Source organism: Myodes glareolus, chromosome 15 (genome assembly GCF_982192425.1).
Source record: "Myodes glareolus chromosome 15, mMyoGla1.1, whole genome shotgun sequence".
In the NCBI taxonomy this organism is placed as follows: domain Eukaryota; kingdom Metazoa; phylum Chordata; class Mammalia; order Rodentia; family Cricetidae; genus Myodes; species Myodes glareolus.
In genome coordinates, this window is record NC_142040.1 from 48,311,964 (window position 1) to 48,329,429 (window position 17,466).

Genomic DNA, 17,466 nt, shown 5'->3' on the forward strand with positions numbered 1-17,466 from the left:
CCAGCTGGGCAGTGGTGGTGCATGCCTTTAATTCAGCAAACAGGCCGATCTCTGTGAATCTGAGGCCATCCTGGTCTACAAAGTGAGTTATAGGACAATCAGAGCTGTTACACAGAGAATCCCTGTCTGGAAAAACACAATAAAACAAAACAAAATCTACTCATCCATGTTAATTTCTTCATTAAATGTAAGTCTGAAGATTTAGGGTATTTCCCAAATAAAACACGTGTCTCACTCTCACATCGGAGTGAAGACACCATGGCTTATACTGAAGAACATTCTGAACATGAATGGGTAAGTTTGTTTTCAGTGTTCTCCACACAGAATGCAAGCAGGAACATATGCAGATATGGACTGTTTAACTGAACTTTTAAAACAATGCTCATATCAACCACATCCACTATAAACACACAGTGTGCCAACGGCACTGGACGTCACGAGCTGGCAAGGAACCTATTCACTGTTCATGGCACTAGTCCTATTGAAATGAAATCTAAATTTCAGTGTACATACTTTCAGCACATAGTTGAAAACCCCAAGGCTGTCCGGACTTTGTGTCCCTGCCAGATTAAACGTTTAACTTTTATGGCCTCAAATCTCATGACACAACAAGGCTTCCTTGAAGTCTTTCTCCACGGTCTTTACCGCTGCACATACGAAGCAGCTCAAAGGAGCTCAGTCGCTAATGATGAAATCAGCAACGCCATGGGTAAAGGAATTCATGTCACTTTAGTAAAGACAGAAGAACACAGTTTAATCATATGATGGCTGGGCTTTACAGACTATAGATACCATTTGATGTTCTATTAACTTGTGGCATTCCTTTGGGACCGCAAGGATTACAGAAGAGTTTTTCTCCCAGAACCAAAGCTGATTGGAGTCATCAGGTAACTAATACCCATGTCAAAGACATAGATGTCTTCCTGATTGGTCAGCAGTAATTATATTTATTATAATATATAGATTTAAAGATGAGCTTCTATCAGTAATAAAACTCACCTATGGCCAACCAATGGCAAGAGAGAGAGAGAGAGAGAGAGAGAGAGAGAGAGAGAGAGAGAGAGAGAGAGAGAATTGAGAATCAGTTTTCTTCAAGTATGAGTCCCTGATAGATTTAGCCATTTCTAAGTAGTGAGCCATGCATACATGTGCATAAGAGCAACTCAGTAAGTGTATATGTATGTTTGTGTGCGTGTAACCACAGTTATAGAAGAAGAGGTCATGAACCTGAGAGGAAGTTGAGGGGATTGGGAAGGAGGAGTAAGGGTAGAAGGAGAGGTAGAGATGATGAAGACAATACTGATGTATGAAATTTTCAAACTAATAAAAAATTTGAATTCAACAGTAACAAAACCCATATTTATATTGTATGTCAAGTTTATGGTGCTTTCTCCTGGTGTGTGTTCATGTGTGTGTAGTGCATGTATGTATATGGATGCAAGTACCCATGTGCAGGGATGGATGACAGAAGTCAACCTTGGGTGTCAGTACTCAGGAGCTGTGTACCTTGTTTCTCTTGGGGACAAGGTCTCTCTTTGGAACCTGAGACTCACTAGTTAGTTTACACTCTCCAGCCAGCAAGTACAGGGACCCTCATGCTTCAGCTTCCCCAGCATTGGCATTACAAATGCACACCACTGTGCCCAGCTTTTAAGTGGGTGCTGTGGCTCAAACTGAGGTATTCCTGCTTGCATGCTAAACCAAGAACTATGTCCACAGAGCCAGTGTATGGTGTTTGCATAGTCCTAACAGCTCTACACACAGACAGCATTGGGAATGGCAGGAGGAGGCACTGGTTCGCGTACACATTGCTACCTGTCTAGTGTGGATCTGTTTAACTCTGCTTCCCTGGCTATCTTTGTTATGTTACCTTTGTGTTCTCAGGATCTCCTTGGTGATAGTATGTATGGCTGGGTGTGAACTGAGGGGGCAGCAGGAAGATTTGTTCTAAACTTTGTCAAGATCTGAGTGCCAGAGGCAGAGAGAATTTGCTCTCAGAAGAAGGGGGAGTGGATGGGGATGCGTGGGAGGGCTGTTAACATCTCATTTCTTTCCTGCCAGTTGTTCCACCTTTCTCACAGGCTTCTCTCTTTTCTCACAAGGCCTCTCTGTGCATCTGGTCATAATGTTTTTCTCTGCTAAGTACACGGGGAGTCTAGGAACTGGATGAAGTTTGCAAATAGAGATCAGCTATAAGATCTAAATCATGCTACCCCTTACAGTGGAGCTTTGAGGAGAGCCTGGGTGTTCTCCACCCAACACATGTCCATCGTAGCACATGGCAGCTGATTTCATACCTTTTTCTTGGCATCTACACCCTGTTTTGTAAAGTGAAGACATCCCAAGTTGATAAAAAGTGTCCTAGGGCATTGTCCATATTTCTCAAGCACACACACACACACACACACACACACACACACACACACACACACACGTTACCTTCTGAAATGGTTTCTTTTGTGTTGCATTTTCTTGCTTCTTTCTTTACTTTGAAAGTCTTTGTTCTATCGTTTCTCTTCTTAAAGAGGTTGGCACCTCTTTGACTTTCATTTGAATTGTAGCATCATCCGTTATGTGCAAGAAATACTAAACAGGGGTCTGTAAGCGGGATAATCAATATTGGTGGTGTAGCTCTGGTTTTGCCACTGACTTTCAGTTTTACTTATGAGTTATTATAATTAGAATATGTTACTCATTGTCAGGAAAAATCAGTACCAGTAGACATTTGAAGCACATTCATGTTACATATTGGACAGTGTACTGTGTCCATTGTAGTTCTAGCTAATTTTTTTGCAGTGATTCTAACAGTCTCAGGAATATAGTTACTCTTAGACCCAGAATTTTCTGGATGAGCACCTTGGATCCCACCAATCCACCACTTACCAATTTTGCAAATTGAAATATACTATCTGTGTTATCTTTAAGGGCTGCATTTCAGTAGTAGATTCAAGGAGACACTGTGTCCCGCCAAAGTATTATTGAGAGTGAAACTGATGTTGTCAAAATTACAATAGCTTCTAGGGGTGGGAGGGAGTGAAAATCACAACAATTTTCTGTTCTTCCCATGATGTCACCAGATGATGGTGGAGTGAGCGGGTGCTTGCTTTGAAGCTAATATCTGTTGGAATGCGTTTAGACAAAGTAGGGAAAAAAAGAAGAAATGTTAGGAATTAAAGATAATTTCTAAGTAATAAGGAAATCCCTACTGATAGTTTCCCCAGACATACTTAGGGAGCCTATGTAAACAGACAAAGAAAATTATAAAGATTTAATCAGAATGAATTCTCAGAATAGAACAGAGAGCTGAAGATACTTACTGCGTGGAAGAATGTCATCTTCAGAAAGGGCTTGCAGAGCATTTAAGAGCAGTGACAGGTCTGTAACAGGCTCAGGAAGTTCTGTGCTCTTCAGTTTTGCACACTAGTTCATGCTGACCTGTACCAGGAAGACAGGATGCTAGTGATGGCGCAGACCTATGTTGTCCAGCAAAGTAGCTGACAGTCACACGGGGCTATGAGAGCACTTTGTGGCTCATGTGAACTGAAACATGCGCTACGTGTAAGATGCTCATCATGTTTTGAAGACTGAGTATGAGGGGGAAAAGCAGAAAAAGAGCTTATTAATACATTTGAAGTTGATTAGACAGCGAAGTGATGAGTATTTTTGAACATGTTAAATTAAAGTGTATTATTGAACTTAATCCTAACTTTTAAAAATTATACATGTGGTTCTCATGAATGGCCTACATTATATTTCCACCATGTAGTGTAGACTTGGGCAATGAAAAGCTAGGTTTAGGTGGCTGGACTTCAGCACTCACATCTCTGGAAGTCAGGAGCCAAAGGCAAGCAGTGGAATCAGACCCTTAAAGGCTTTAGGTGCATCCTTTCTTCAATAGGTGCTTAACCTTTAGGAAACTATTTGTTAGGAACGTCTACTTATGCCTTCACGCGGGTGACAAATAACCTTGAACACTTTAGGTCTCACAATGTTAGTCAGCCCGCAAATAGTCTCTAAGTATAGCTCACTATTATGGGTCGCAAATGGAGGGGTGTACCCCAATCTATTGAGAAACCCAGGGTGGAGAGTGTAGGGCAAGGGTCACAGAATGAGTCATAGCATGGGTTAGGATTGGCATCTCTGTGACTCATTCTTGATTCTAACCACCAGACAATTTTCCTCTTGAGAAACACTAAGTGTGATGGACCGTTCCCACCAGCATCCCAGTGGCTGTTGAATCAGTGTCTGCCAAGCCAGTTATTAAGCAGTAAAAGTGAGGTGGGTCCAGTGAAGTTAGTGGACCCTAGCCAGCAGTGCTGTGCTCTCTGCACAGGAGACACCGTAGACTTAATCAGAGGAGGAGGAGTGTAAAAGGAACACAGAGATGCTATGTTCTTAGGGAGACAGGCAGGGAATCCCACTGCAGAAGTGAAAGTGCCACTTCCTGCCTTGCAAAAGTATTTTAAAGTGGAAACACACATGCAGACCGGGCTCAGTGTACTTTCTACAAGGCTAAGGCCTTGTTGGGTGGGCACGAGAATTTGCGTAAATTCTTTTATGTCTCAAGAGGTATTTGAGGAGGTGGTCTTCCCGCTGACAAGATGGTTACACCTGTGGGGTAGGCATATTTAAGCTTTGAAGGGTTGTGGCTGAGAGCACTGAGCTTCAGTTACAGACACTTTGTGCATAACTTTGCTGTGACCATGACCACAGTCACCAACATCTGTGCTCTTTGACTTTCGCAGATGAAGGAATTTAATATTTCTTCAGTATTGCTTTCTTTTTTTAAAAAAAATACTGAGCCATTGTGGCAATGTAGGCAGTGGTTCGTGAGAATTGAGGAACTGAGCACAGTTATGTGCTAACAAAGGGAGACGAGATCTCAGGCTGTCCTTGAGAGACAAAATGCCTCTCCTTGAGAGGTTAGCAGTGAGGGAGGCAGACTCATGAAGTGTCTCTCCACAGCGCCTGCTTCTTGTAGCTGGAAAAGGGTGGGCTGAAGATGGCCTTTAAGTCACCAGGACGGAGGTGTCAGAGACTGGAGGTTGGGATCAGGGGAGATAAACTGTCAGAGGAGTCAGAGCTGTAGATCCCCTGGGGAGTTTATAGGGATGGAACAACCCAGCACAGTGATTCACACAGACAGAGGATGGTAGGGTATCCAACAGGAAGCCTAATATCTAGTTGGAAGATTTTGTTCTCCCTCTAATGTAATCTCCATAGATTAACCCTAAATTTGGAGAAGAAAAAAATTGATTACACAGTTTAAACAATGAATGGACCAGGAACCTATCTATCCTGGGGTGGCCTCATGACAATCTTACAAAAGCAGCCATTAGAAGAAGAATGTGCCAACATGCAATGGCGAAGCATGGCATTATGTAGCATATACACTGCATGTGTCCACAGTCTGTTGTTTAGCAAAGAATAAATTCTTGTAATTCTGGAAAAGAAATAGTGCATCAAGTTCAACAAATTTTAAAATTATGCCTTTAAATTGTCCTAGTGATTAATGTAACATCTAACCGTCATAGACTATATAAAGACCTTCCAAAGTGTTTCAGATGTTCCATTTAATTCACCAGCAAACTGAGTCTCTGAAGCACAGAGATTAGGGGCTGCCCAACTCTCGCCAGTCTCACAGCAGCACTGAAGTGAGCTCCCTATATCTCTACTTCACAGATCAGGAACCAGGCCGAGTTCTAGGGAGTGCCTGTGACCCACAGCCAAAAAGCGGTAGATCTGGAATTTAGATAAAGGCTGCTTCAAGAGGTTCCAGAAATAGCTTCAAAAGGTTCAGAAAAGCCCGAGATGAAGACTGTAAGAAACAGAGGTACAAAGACAACGAAAAGGAGTTCCAGTCCCCCGAATGATGAAATCCTCAACTGAAAAAAAATGTGTTTCTGCTCCTGTGAATGTGTGCATCACGTGAGCGTGTGTGTGCGTGTGTGTATGTGTGTGTGTGTGGCACATGTGTACTGTGGGAGCAATGACTAAGAGTAGGAGGAAGTGTAAGCACAAATAAGATATGTTTGTATTCTCAGATTGCTCTTATTTGTATTAGGGGAAAGGAAAGAAGGATAAAAGCCTTCTTTGTGGGCTGTGCCTGGCAATGGAGCAAAGTCTGAGGATTTCCTGCGAGATCACTCATTATTTTTATGCCTTTTCAGTTATTTTTTTAAAATTGGAGTACAAACTAGTGAGTTTCATTATGGCATTTCATTTTGTTGTTGTTCCCCCCCCTCTGTGTTTGGTTTCTTGAGACAGGGTTTCTCTATGTATCTCTGGCTGTCCTGGAACTAGCTCTGTAGACCAGGCTGGCCTTGAACTCACAGAGATCCGCCTGCCTATGTCTCCCGAGTGCTGGGAAAGGTGTGCGCCACCACCGCCCGGCTCCTTTGGCGTTTTCATACATGTGTCATCATGCTTTGTTCTAATTCATATCTTGGTTTCTCTAGCACATCTGCACTTTCCCCTTTTGCTGCCCCCTTCCTCACCCAAATGTTCTTTCCCTACTTCCAGGTGACATGTCTCTTCATACCCTGCCTTCTCATTATTCACTTTAGGAAAATATTTCAGTTTGTTATATTAAGCAGTGTCTTTATATCTTTGAATTTTTGTACAATTCACAGTTGGGTGGCTGCAGATCTACAGGGTGGGGGGGATCCTGTCTTTTGCAAGTTCAAACTCATGCTGTCGTTATCATATGACTGGTCCTGATTCTGGATGGCTGCCCTGATGACTAGCCTCACTGGGCAAAGGTTCTTTTCTCTCCAGAGAATGATCTAGAGACTGTGGCTGTTGTAATAATCCAAGTTGAAAAATACTAACTAACCCCCCACAAAACATTGTCATCAAAAGAGATAAGGGTGGTATTAGATGGTGCAAAGTCATTCAACACATTTCAAAAGACATGACTTGAAATGTTTGTTCTACATTGCAGTAGGATCTGTTCATGGTTATGGTGGGAAACCCTTATCTAGGATGTTCTTATCTAATGTCTAACTACACTAAATCATTTTGGACAAAGACAACTCTATTTCATTTTAAATACTATATAATGATAATAATTATGTGAGTCTGATTTAATCTTACTCTGTGAGGTTTCTGTGTAATTTAGAATCAGGTTTATATTAGTAGTTATGTAGGAATTTGTGTTAGCGCACACACACAGAGACACATGAGGCTAATTCATGAATGCTTTTAGGGCCCCGTGTGATTTTTTTTAACATATTATTATCCACTGTTGTGAGATTTTTATCTCTTGCTTGCTACCCTATGATCTCTGTTGGCTGCTGTGTCTCTAGATTTATGTACATGTTCCAGACATATGGAAATGGATATTGTATAAAGTCCAAAGCCAAATGTTAGCATCTGTGTCTTCAAAGACTTTCTTTCTACAAAACTCCCCTCAGAATTATGATTATGTCAAATTTCTCCATCTTCCATGGTGACCTGTATACACATACATGTTGCTTTCCTCAATAAAAATGAATGGGGTTTTCCAAGGAAGGAGGTTCACTTACTGTTGCCTGACCTGTGAGCCACATTTTCTTTCCTCTCTCTCTCTTTTCTTAAACAGAAACTATTTATCGAACTGTAGATGGCAGGGACAGAAATCTTGCAAATGATACAAGCTAACATTGTTATCTTATTATAGATATAAGAAAATGAACCAGAAACATTTTTTGTCTTTTGGTCTCGAAACTAAGCAAGAAAGAAACAGAAAACTTATTTCTTATGTTACTCATAAAATAGTGCCATATTCTTCCCAGGATATCCTCACCTTATTCACCTGATCCACACCATGGATGCTCCCTGCCTGTTCATCACCACGTTAACTATTGGGAATGATACAGTGCTTGTGTTCAAGTTACTTTTATTTACTTAATAACGGACCAAAGAATAAGCTAAATGAAACTGGGCAATTTAGTGTATAAAATTACTAAATGGTGTCATATTTGTCCTATTTTGATAGAAACTATTGTTACAGATTTCTTCTATTACATGTAACCACTTGTACTAACATTAATTAAGTATGCCTAATTTATAAAGTAAACTTTATTACAGGTATGCATGAATACATGTGTGTATAGGAAAAAAACCTGGTGAGTTTGGAACTTGGTGTACAGGAGTAGAATAGGCCAAAGTTCAATGGCTTCATGAAAACCCTGAGGAATGAATAGGAGACTAGAAGAAGCAATTCTTCCCTCATTTAGCTTCCTGAGGAGATTTTGCTGTCTGGGAAACTCCTTCCAGGCCTTATATTTTGTTTGTTTTCCAAATCTTTTAGTCCTACTAGTAGACTATTGCTGTAGGAAGCCCCAGAATCCCTTTTTCTAGTCTGTCCCTTACAGCAGTGGAGTACGGAAAAGGCCCTTCTGCAGCACTGCTCTTCCTTTGCTAAGGGAATTTAGTGTACAAAGGTCCTATCGGGCTGATGTAGTTTCTAGTCTCCACTTCCTATGTATAAGGGCTGCATTATAGGCCCATATTTCCACATTATATGGCTGCCAGAATTTCAGGGCACAGTTGACACCTGCCACACAGGAGACAGTCACCTAGCCTTTTGAGACAAACTGATGCCATCTAAACAAAGGACCAGGATATGCTAATGTTGCTCTGCTTCTTTTATTGTACTTTAGGAGGCTGCCTGAGGAAGAGGTGTTAATTCAGTCTACATGACAGAGCAGCCATGGTTGCAGATGTGACCTAACTCATTTTCTCCTGCTACCCAGGAAACAGGATGCGAATGAACTTCTCCCTCAGTTTACCTTTTGATATAAAAGCTGTTTGGATGATAAATGGGGTGATCTTTAGGATTCAAATGAACCCTCAGACTCCTTCCTGATATTGCCTTCTGAACTGTGTCTCAATTATTCCCACACCTCCACTCTGGTTCGAGAAATGATTTACACTGGGGCTGGACCCAAACTCCTATGTCTCTTTTTCTAGGGGAACTTTCTCGTGTTTCTCATGGAGGTTCAGATCCATAGAGTCCTTCCAGGGGGCCTGTTTGATTCCTCAGTTGTTTTGTAACCATTTGGGAGGGTTCAGGAGTCTAAATGTTTCTTAGAATGTCAGTGCCCATGAATGTTTATTGACTTTTTAGTACTGGTGTTATACTGCTTGCATGTAAAGTTTCTTTAGCTAGATGAAAGCTATGCTTTGTATTTTTATATCATTTATGTGAGCCATACCTGGTGCCATGTACCTATAATCTCAGACCTAGGGAGGTGGAAGCAGGAAGCTCAGAAGTTCAAGAAGTTCAACTCATCCTCATTCAGCTTGCAGACCTGAAAGATGGTTATGTAGAAGCTCAAAGACTTCTTGGGCTAGGAAGCAGAGCTTTCAAATATGGATGGGAAAGGACTTCTTGGCTACATAATTTGTTTTATTTACATGAAGGTCTGTTAAAATAAAATCCCAACAAAACAAAACAGACAAACAAATAATCACTTAGGCATGATGAAAGTAATTTTTCAAATAAAAAGTGACATCTCATTTTGGATAAAATATGCCTTTTTAAAACATAAAGTTAAATATTTACCATTCAACACTATAGAAATAAGAGCTTCTATTTTGTTAGAAATTATTATTGGCCTCTTAATATCACATATAACCTCTTATTAAATTTTTGTTACACCAATAACACAGGCACTAAAATCAACAATTAATAAATGTGACTTCATGAAACTGAAAAGCTTCTGTAAGGCAAAGGACAATAAAAAAAAGGCAGCCCACAGAATGACAAAAGGTTTTCACCAATTCCACATCTTACAGAGGGCTAATATTCAAAATATATAAAGAATTCAAGAAACTAGACAATAAAGAACCAAATAATCCAATTAAAGAATCCAGAGAATTCTCAACCAAAGAATCTCAAATGTCTGAAAAATACTTAATAAATATTCAACATCCTTAGTCAGCAGGGAAATGCAAATTAGAAAGGACTCTGAAATTCCACCTTACATCTGTCAGAATGGCTAAGATCAAAAATACAAGTGACAGTTCATGCTGACAAGGACGTGGGACAAGTAGAATAGTCTTCCACTGTTTGTGAGAGTATAAACTGGTACAGCTACTTTGGAACCCAATATGAGAGTTTAATAAATTATTTCCTTGACAATTGCCAAAAGTCAGATTGCACAAAGAAATCCACTGAAGTTGACAGAGCCCACCCTGGGATGCTTAAGGTGAAATGAATGGAATTCAAGTTGTAATAGTTGCTTCCACCTTTTAAGTGAGGCTTAGAACTGATGGTACATTGGGTAGGATAGCCTTGCCTGTCATGGTCATATGGATGCTATTAGAAGATGATATGGATCACCTTTCTAAAAGTTAGCTTGAAAAAGTTCTAGTAGCATGTCCAGTCAGAGTGATCTTTGTAGACGGAGATGCCTCCTTCATTTCCTGGCTGCTCTGATATGAATGGCAACACAGAAACTATATTAATTACAACACTGTTTGGCCAATAGCTTAGGAATATTTCTAGCTAACTCTTGCATCTTAAATTAGGGCATTTCTATTAATTGTTGTATCTGCATGAGGGTGGGGCTTTACTGATAAGGATCTGGTGTCTGTCTCCTTTGATAGCTACATGGCATCTCCTTGACTCCACCTACTCTTTCTATAAATATCTCTTCCAGCCTGGCTATATTCTGCCAAGCCATTGGCCCAAATAGCTTCTTTATTAACCAATGGTAATAAAACATAATCACAGCATGCAGAGGTGAATCCCATATCAGATCTTGAAGGTTGATGACAATGGTAATTATAAGATATTCACAGTTGAGTAGGCAGGAGAGAGAGACGAAGAGAGGGAGGGGGAGAGAGAGAAAGGTGTTGAGAGAGGAAAGAGATAGAAGACAGACAGGCAGACTATATAACTGACTTACTTTTCAGGTAGAAGTAAAAGTAACTTTACAGGGAAAACTAAATGTGTGCTATAAACAATTATTTTGAGGGTGTGACTAAGTAGAGTTTTAGATAACTACAGATTACATATAACCCTGTACCGGGTGCCTTTTTCCTTCTCTCCTTTTGTGAGACTCAGTGTACTCAGTTCCTGTGGAACCTTACTATCTCCAAAGAAGTCAGAATGTATTTTGGAAATGAGGTGGAGAATGTCAGTGGTTGGAAAGAAGGGTGTGGGCGAATGTGACTAGAAACACGCTGAAGACACAGAAGAAAAGCCAGTGCACCTCTAGTGATCAGGAAAACACTTGACTTCTAAAACTATGTTCCATTGTTAGACAGCTTTGAAGGACAGGAAGATTCCGTCAGGTTATTTCTGTCCATATTTGTCCCCAGGAGTGCTAAAATGCAGTCAACCCCTTGTCCGGCAGGGCCACAGATCAGCCTCAAAGCTAAAATCATACTTGTGAAAAATTGGAAGGAGTAAAAACTGTGTCGGAAATCCAGAAGACGTGTAGTGGAAGTTCCTGCTGTCAGTCATAAGCGGTCCCAGCAGAGTCCCAGCCTGTGGTCCTTCCCAACCGGCACATCAAAGTGACATATATCCTCCAATGTGGTACTCAGTGCTCTATACCTAAATCACCTTGCACTTGTTTAAAATTTAGGAGGACTTCTGGGAGTTGAGACTAGATTTCTGCCTGGAGGATGCTGTCTGATTCACAAGAGCATGCGCTGGAGTGTGATACTGTAGAGGTGAGGATGTCAGCATGTCAAAGATGCTTTCACTTTACTGCTTCCCCTGACTTGCTCTTTGTGCTAACACTGCTAGTCAGGCGGCATGCGTGAGAGAGATGGGTGCGGAGCAGCTTCCTTCATTACAACCTGGTAGGTAAGCTGTGAAAGAGGACTCAAACCTTCAATCTTCTCCACAGTATCCACTAAAAAGAACCCAGGTAGTGCACGATTAAAATGCTTTAGACTTTTTTACACCCCCAACAAACCTTGTGCTTAACTCCATATTCCCAATATCATTGAATGTAGACATTGGGAGCAGGTACAGGGCGTATGAACATCTCAGGGTCGGTTTGGAATATCCAGAACACTCAGATTGCCATGGAACACAACACAAAGACAAAAGGCGACATGGTGAGAAATAGTAAGCAGCTCACACAGTGATGAGCTTTCTTGGCTGGCAACTGGGAACTGGAGAGTGATGTTTTCATCATCACCACAGTCAAGGAGGGCCTGCTCCAAGGCATAAAACTCTCAGTTAAGAAACATCTCACACTTCTCAGGGTTAGCTGAATGGTTCAAGACCAAGATCAAAGTTTGCATTACTGGTCTCTCTTAGCAGAACTTTGACATCACCATATCACCGAGCACCAGATTTTTTTTTTTTCCCGCCTTTGAGTCTGCTTACTTCCAGGAACTGAAGATATTTTCTGACAAGTCATTTCCTACCTGCCTTTTGGCTTTTGTCTGTAACAGGAAGAATAATAGCTCAGGGTAATGGGAGGCGTACCTTTTTTTAAGAGAATCTTGACAAAAGGCTGTGGTTAAAGAAGTCTCTAAAGTGCTGTGCATCCACTAATATTTTTTTAAACAAATCTATGACGTTTGGGAAACTAGAATCTAAGACAAAGTAAGCTCCCTTCTTTACCGTTCCCCACAATTGCACAGGTGCCTTTTTGTGGGACTTCCTAGCTTCCTGGAGATGAACCAGGGTTTCATCTGTGCAGTTATGGGGGACTGTTAGGATGTTTAGGGGTTGGGGGTGCAGTTCCTTGCAGTTACCACCCTTCCTTCACCTGCCCAGCTAGACGTGAGTTATTGATTGCATCTTTGGCTCTTTCTCAATTGCACTAGATTTGGAGATAGATGTGGGTGGCTTGCTAATAGCTTTTCCTCTGTGGGACTGACATTTTCACGTATCTGCTGTACAATCACAGGCATTCTTTCCTTTTCGGTTGTAAAACAACGTATGAAACTGTGGTACATTTTTCTAGAGTTCTATTCTGATTCATCTTGGTGCCATTGGTAGGTATTTTTTAGCAGTGTGTGTGTGTGTGTGTGTGTGTGTGTGTGTGTGTGCAGTTGGTGAGCACAGCAGCTGTGATACAGCATTCAGATCAATAATGCACTGGCTGCAAAAAATGACAGCAACTTGAAATTATTAACTTCTGGCTGCTTTGTAGGAGAAAACCATTTCCTGTAAGTGCTGACACCAATAGAAAAAGAATAGAGTCAAATAAACAAGGACAGGAGGGAAGAGTTTGATTTTCCACTTTCTAGCCCTGAGGCATTGAATGAAAATGTGGCCCAGCCCTCAGGTATGACACGGACAAGGAGATAAGAGAGCAAACAGCTCTGTTTCTTAGTGGTCAGTTGGGGGAGTTTCCTATACATTTCTACATCTTGAGTAATTTGACTGTCACACTAGTCAAACAGATGTTTATTTTATTTCTTTTGTCAAACGTTATTTATTATGTGTTGGTTACTGAAGCAAACAAGATTCAGGGCTAAGACCTCACAGACTGTGGGGAGGAGAAAACAAGGAAATCGATGATCATAAAACATAAGTTTAAATAGGGCAAGAGGTATGAGAAATTGATAGAACAGAGACCTGAGTGGGGTTCAGGAGGCATCCTGAGTAGGACCTGAAGAGAGTGTGAGGGAGGTAAGAAGGTAGGAAAGACAGAGAAAAGGGCAGGAGGGGTGGGATGGGAAGGAGGTGCCGGAAGAGGAAAAGAAAGTTGGACAACCTAGTGGTGACTTTGACCTTTGCTTCCTGGGAAGCCTTGCAAGTATTCTAACATGGAATGAGTATCAGCTGATGTCTGGGTGTCAAAGATCACTCTGGGGCACCGTTTCCTTTAGATTTTACTGATCCTGTGTCATTGACAGCATGAAAAACATTGTTTTCTCTAAACAGTTGTCAAGAAATCTCCTGACACTTTGCAGAAAAACCTGATAGAGGAAGACTCCTGGATTCCCTGGAAAAGCAACAATTGGGACAGCCATGCGATAGAATACTGTATGTAATAGTTTCTATGTAATAACTGATACGGAAAGGAAACTCTCTTTTAAGCAGAATGCCAAGGGACTACTTCTTCCCTGGTCTGCTTGTCATGTACCTGATTCCACACACGAGTGGAATATGCTGGGTTTTCGGCTCCTTCTCATTTCTCGCAGGTGTGGTGCGTCAGGCAAAGGGCCCTAAAGGGTGGCTGAATCACTTGAAACTCATTTCTGCTATCGCTAGCGAACCATGTGACAGAACAAGTGCTAATTAGGGCACAGGATGAGTCTTTCCTTACAGGGTTGAATGAGGACGAAATGAGATAATGCAGAAGCAGCGTTTCTTATATCACGAGCATTCCATGAGAGCTACTAGCTCGTCAACACGTACTGAAGACAATATTTTGGGATGTGGCACTCCTTACTGAAGGGACAGTACATTAGTATTAGAGAACTGTCTCGCTACTTTAGGAGCCTGGCACTGAAGAAGAGTACCCAAGCTTTGGGAATGGTCTTTGGCTTTTTGTTGAATGAAAAGATTTATTTATTTATTTTTAAAAAACATAGTGTTTAAAACATGTGGTTTAAAAAACACACATCTCTGGGAAAATAAAATTAGCTGATAAACTTTTTTTTTTTTTGGTTAAATTCGTCATATTTGTTCTACCACTATATATGCATATTTTAGTTGTGTGTTTGCCTTCAGTGATGCCTGTGATTTAAATAACAGCTTTACAACAAAGTTCCTCCTGGATTAGTCTTGGTCAATAGCCTCATATGTTTCAAATAATCCAGTGAATGAAAACAAACCATAAAGTGAACATATCCCTCAATGTAACCCACCATATAAACAAACTGACAAAAAACCCCACATGATCATCTCATCAGATGCTGAAAAAGCCTTTGACAAAATACAACATCCCTTCATGATAAAGGTCTTCATGAACATAACCCTTGTGGAAACAATGAAAACTTTTTTTTTTTTACTCGATTCTTGATCGATTTTCTTATCCCCGTCCTGAGCCTTTGAAGTCGTCACATCACCTTGCCATTTATAAATCTCTTAATCCTTTTAGGGCATGTTAGGTGAACACTTTGTTTTGGCAGTGAATTAAAAACTACCCCATTTTCATTTCCTTTTCCTTGCGCGTTCTTCCTCTGCCCCTTCCCTGCTCTCCTGTCTTGTGATGGCAGAAGGATTTGAGCGACCACAGGCAGCCATGCTGTGGTGTGACAGGGTGTGCTGAAATCCCCCCCGTGGCACTTGTTCTAAAGCACATGGTCTTTTATCAGACAGTTGTGTGGCTTCATCCTTTGAGAACCGTGACCTCGGCTGATGTAGCTTTCCATTGTAAAGTCATATTTTATACAGTGATATAAACGAATAGAAAATGTGTGGCTCGGTGATATAAGTAGAGTCATTCACTAGAATTCTCCAGCACCTCACAGCTACTACCCCCCCTCCATTATCTGATACATTAGGAGACTAAGAAAGGAACCCTGAGTTTCAAGACAGGGCAGTTCAGCTGGACAGACTGAACTTTGCTATAATTATCTTTTCTCAAAGGTAAGCCTTGCTTCGGCCAGTGGCTTAATTTTCTATTTCTCTATTTCCCTGTTTCCACCTCCGGAAGAAGGCGGCCTTGCGTGACCAGCCTTCCAGTGATGTGTTTCTGGTTTTCAGACCTTCTGTGTCTGCGATGCCAACCCCTCTGCTCAGCTCACTGGAGCAACCATTCTATTTTGTAGTTTGAGTTTTGCTTGACTCTAGAATTACAAATAAAGCCAACAAAGAGATTTTAAAACTAAATATTGTCTTTTTAATTTTTTTATTTATTAAATTTGTTCTTTGACAGTTTCATACAAGCACGTAGTGTTGCCTGTTTCCCTAACCCCTCCTTTCTTAGGTCCCCACGCCCCTGCTAACGCTGTCTTGCCTACAGGCCCCTTTCCCACATTTATGCCTTTTGTTTTGTTGCCCATGGATTTTAGTCAGTTTGCATGGCCAGGGATTTGGAACTATCCATTGGAGCCCAGTGGCCTCACCAGTGGGTATGCAAATGAAACTTTCTTTCCCTAGAATTCACCAGTAGCCAATAGTTTAATGAGAAGGAGGTGCCATGAGCCCATCCCAATGCCTAATTGGCTGTTGTCAGACTGGTGCAGGCAACCTTGGCTGCTGTGAGAGAGACCAGGTTGTCATTAACCCTGTCAGGCTGAGAAAAGAGAGAACATTTTGCAGTCCTTTTTTCTGTGTTGCAGCTCTTACCCTCTTCCCACTCTTGCAGTGTTTCCTGTGTCTTAGAAGTGGTGTCATAGTGCCCAGGTGAATGCTGAATTTGCAACCATCATTTATGGTAAGCGTATTGAGCAGCCCTGGGTCTCTGCATTCACCACTATTTATTGTCTGGGTGGGTGGTGAAAGAGGGCAAAGTGTGCACTATAGGCCAAGAGGCTTAGCTCTCCTTACTTGTCTGGGCTGGGTACTTATGAGGAAAGGGAAGTATCTATTTTTAACTTTTGACAGCAGAAGGTAAACTTTTTTTTTTTTTAAAAGGTTGTGATTACAGGAAAGTAGAAAAACCCAAAGGTTTGTCACCCTGCCTTTGTGGCTAGAATTCCATTCTGAATCAAGTATAGGAAGGACTGAAGGACATCAGAAACATAAAGCCAGAAAACTTGCTGCTGAACAATTATTAGGCTTGAAGTCCACAACTGTAAGGTTTATACTAAGAAGTCAATGATTCTGTATCCCCAAAACCTAATTATAACAGTAAGTGAGCCTGTTGGCCAGTGTTAATTCATCACTTTGTAGGTCATCCAGGCTGTCAGTAACAAGTATTTTTCTGTCCCACCAACTAGCCCTCAAATAATGATACACAGACTTATTAATTACGGAAGCTCGACCTACAGCTGAGGCTTGTTTTTATTTTATTTTATTTTTAACTAGATCTTAAAACTTCAATCAACCCGTTTCTATTCATCTATATTTTACTATGTGGCTTTTTACCGTTCTTTCATTCTGTTTGTCTTACTTTCTCCATGCCTCATTGACTTTCTGTGTGCCTATATTTTTCCCTTTTCTCTCCCCAGAAGTCCTGCATGTACCTCCTGCCTACCTATTGGCCATTCAGCTTTTTATTACACTAATCACAGCAAATATAGCTCCGCACAGCGTACAAATGCCTCACAAATGTCACTGCGGTGCTGGTGGTCTCCTACATGACTAGAAGAGAGGGGTTTGAACACATGCACAAAGTTAGAAAATTCAGAATAATTCTGATAAGCTTCATAAGATTTTTGCCATAAAACTGAATAGAGCATCAGTTACCAGACATATTAAAATGCCAATTTTATTACTTGGAGAGTATTGGAGAGAGATTTTGAAATACTGGGCACTATAATTCCTTCATTTGCAAATGAATAAGTTAGTTCAAGAGAAAGCGTCTGGGGTTTCCTTATGCTTTGGATGGTAGAGTTTTAATGGTGTAGTAGGTATGTTTCAGAATTAAGTGATAGGGAAGATATAAT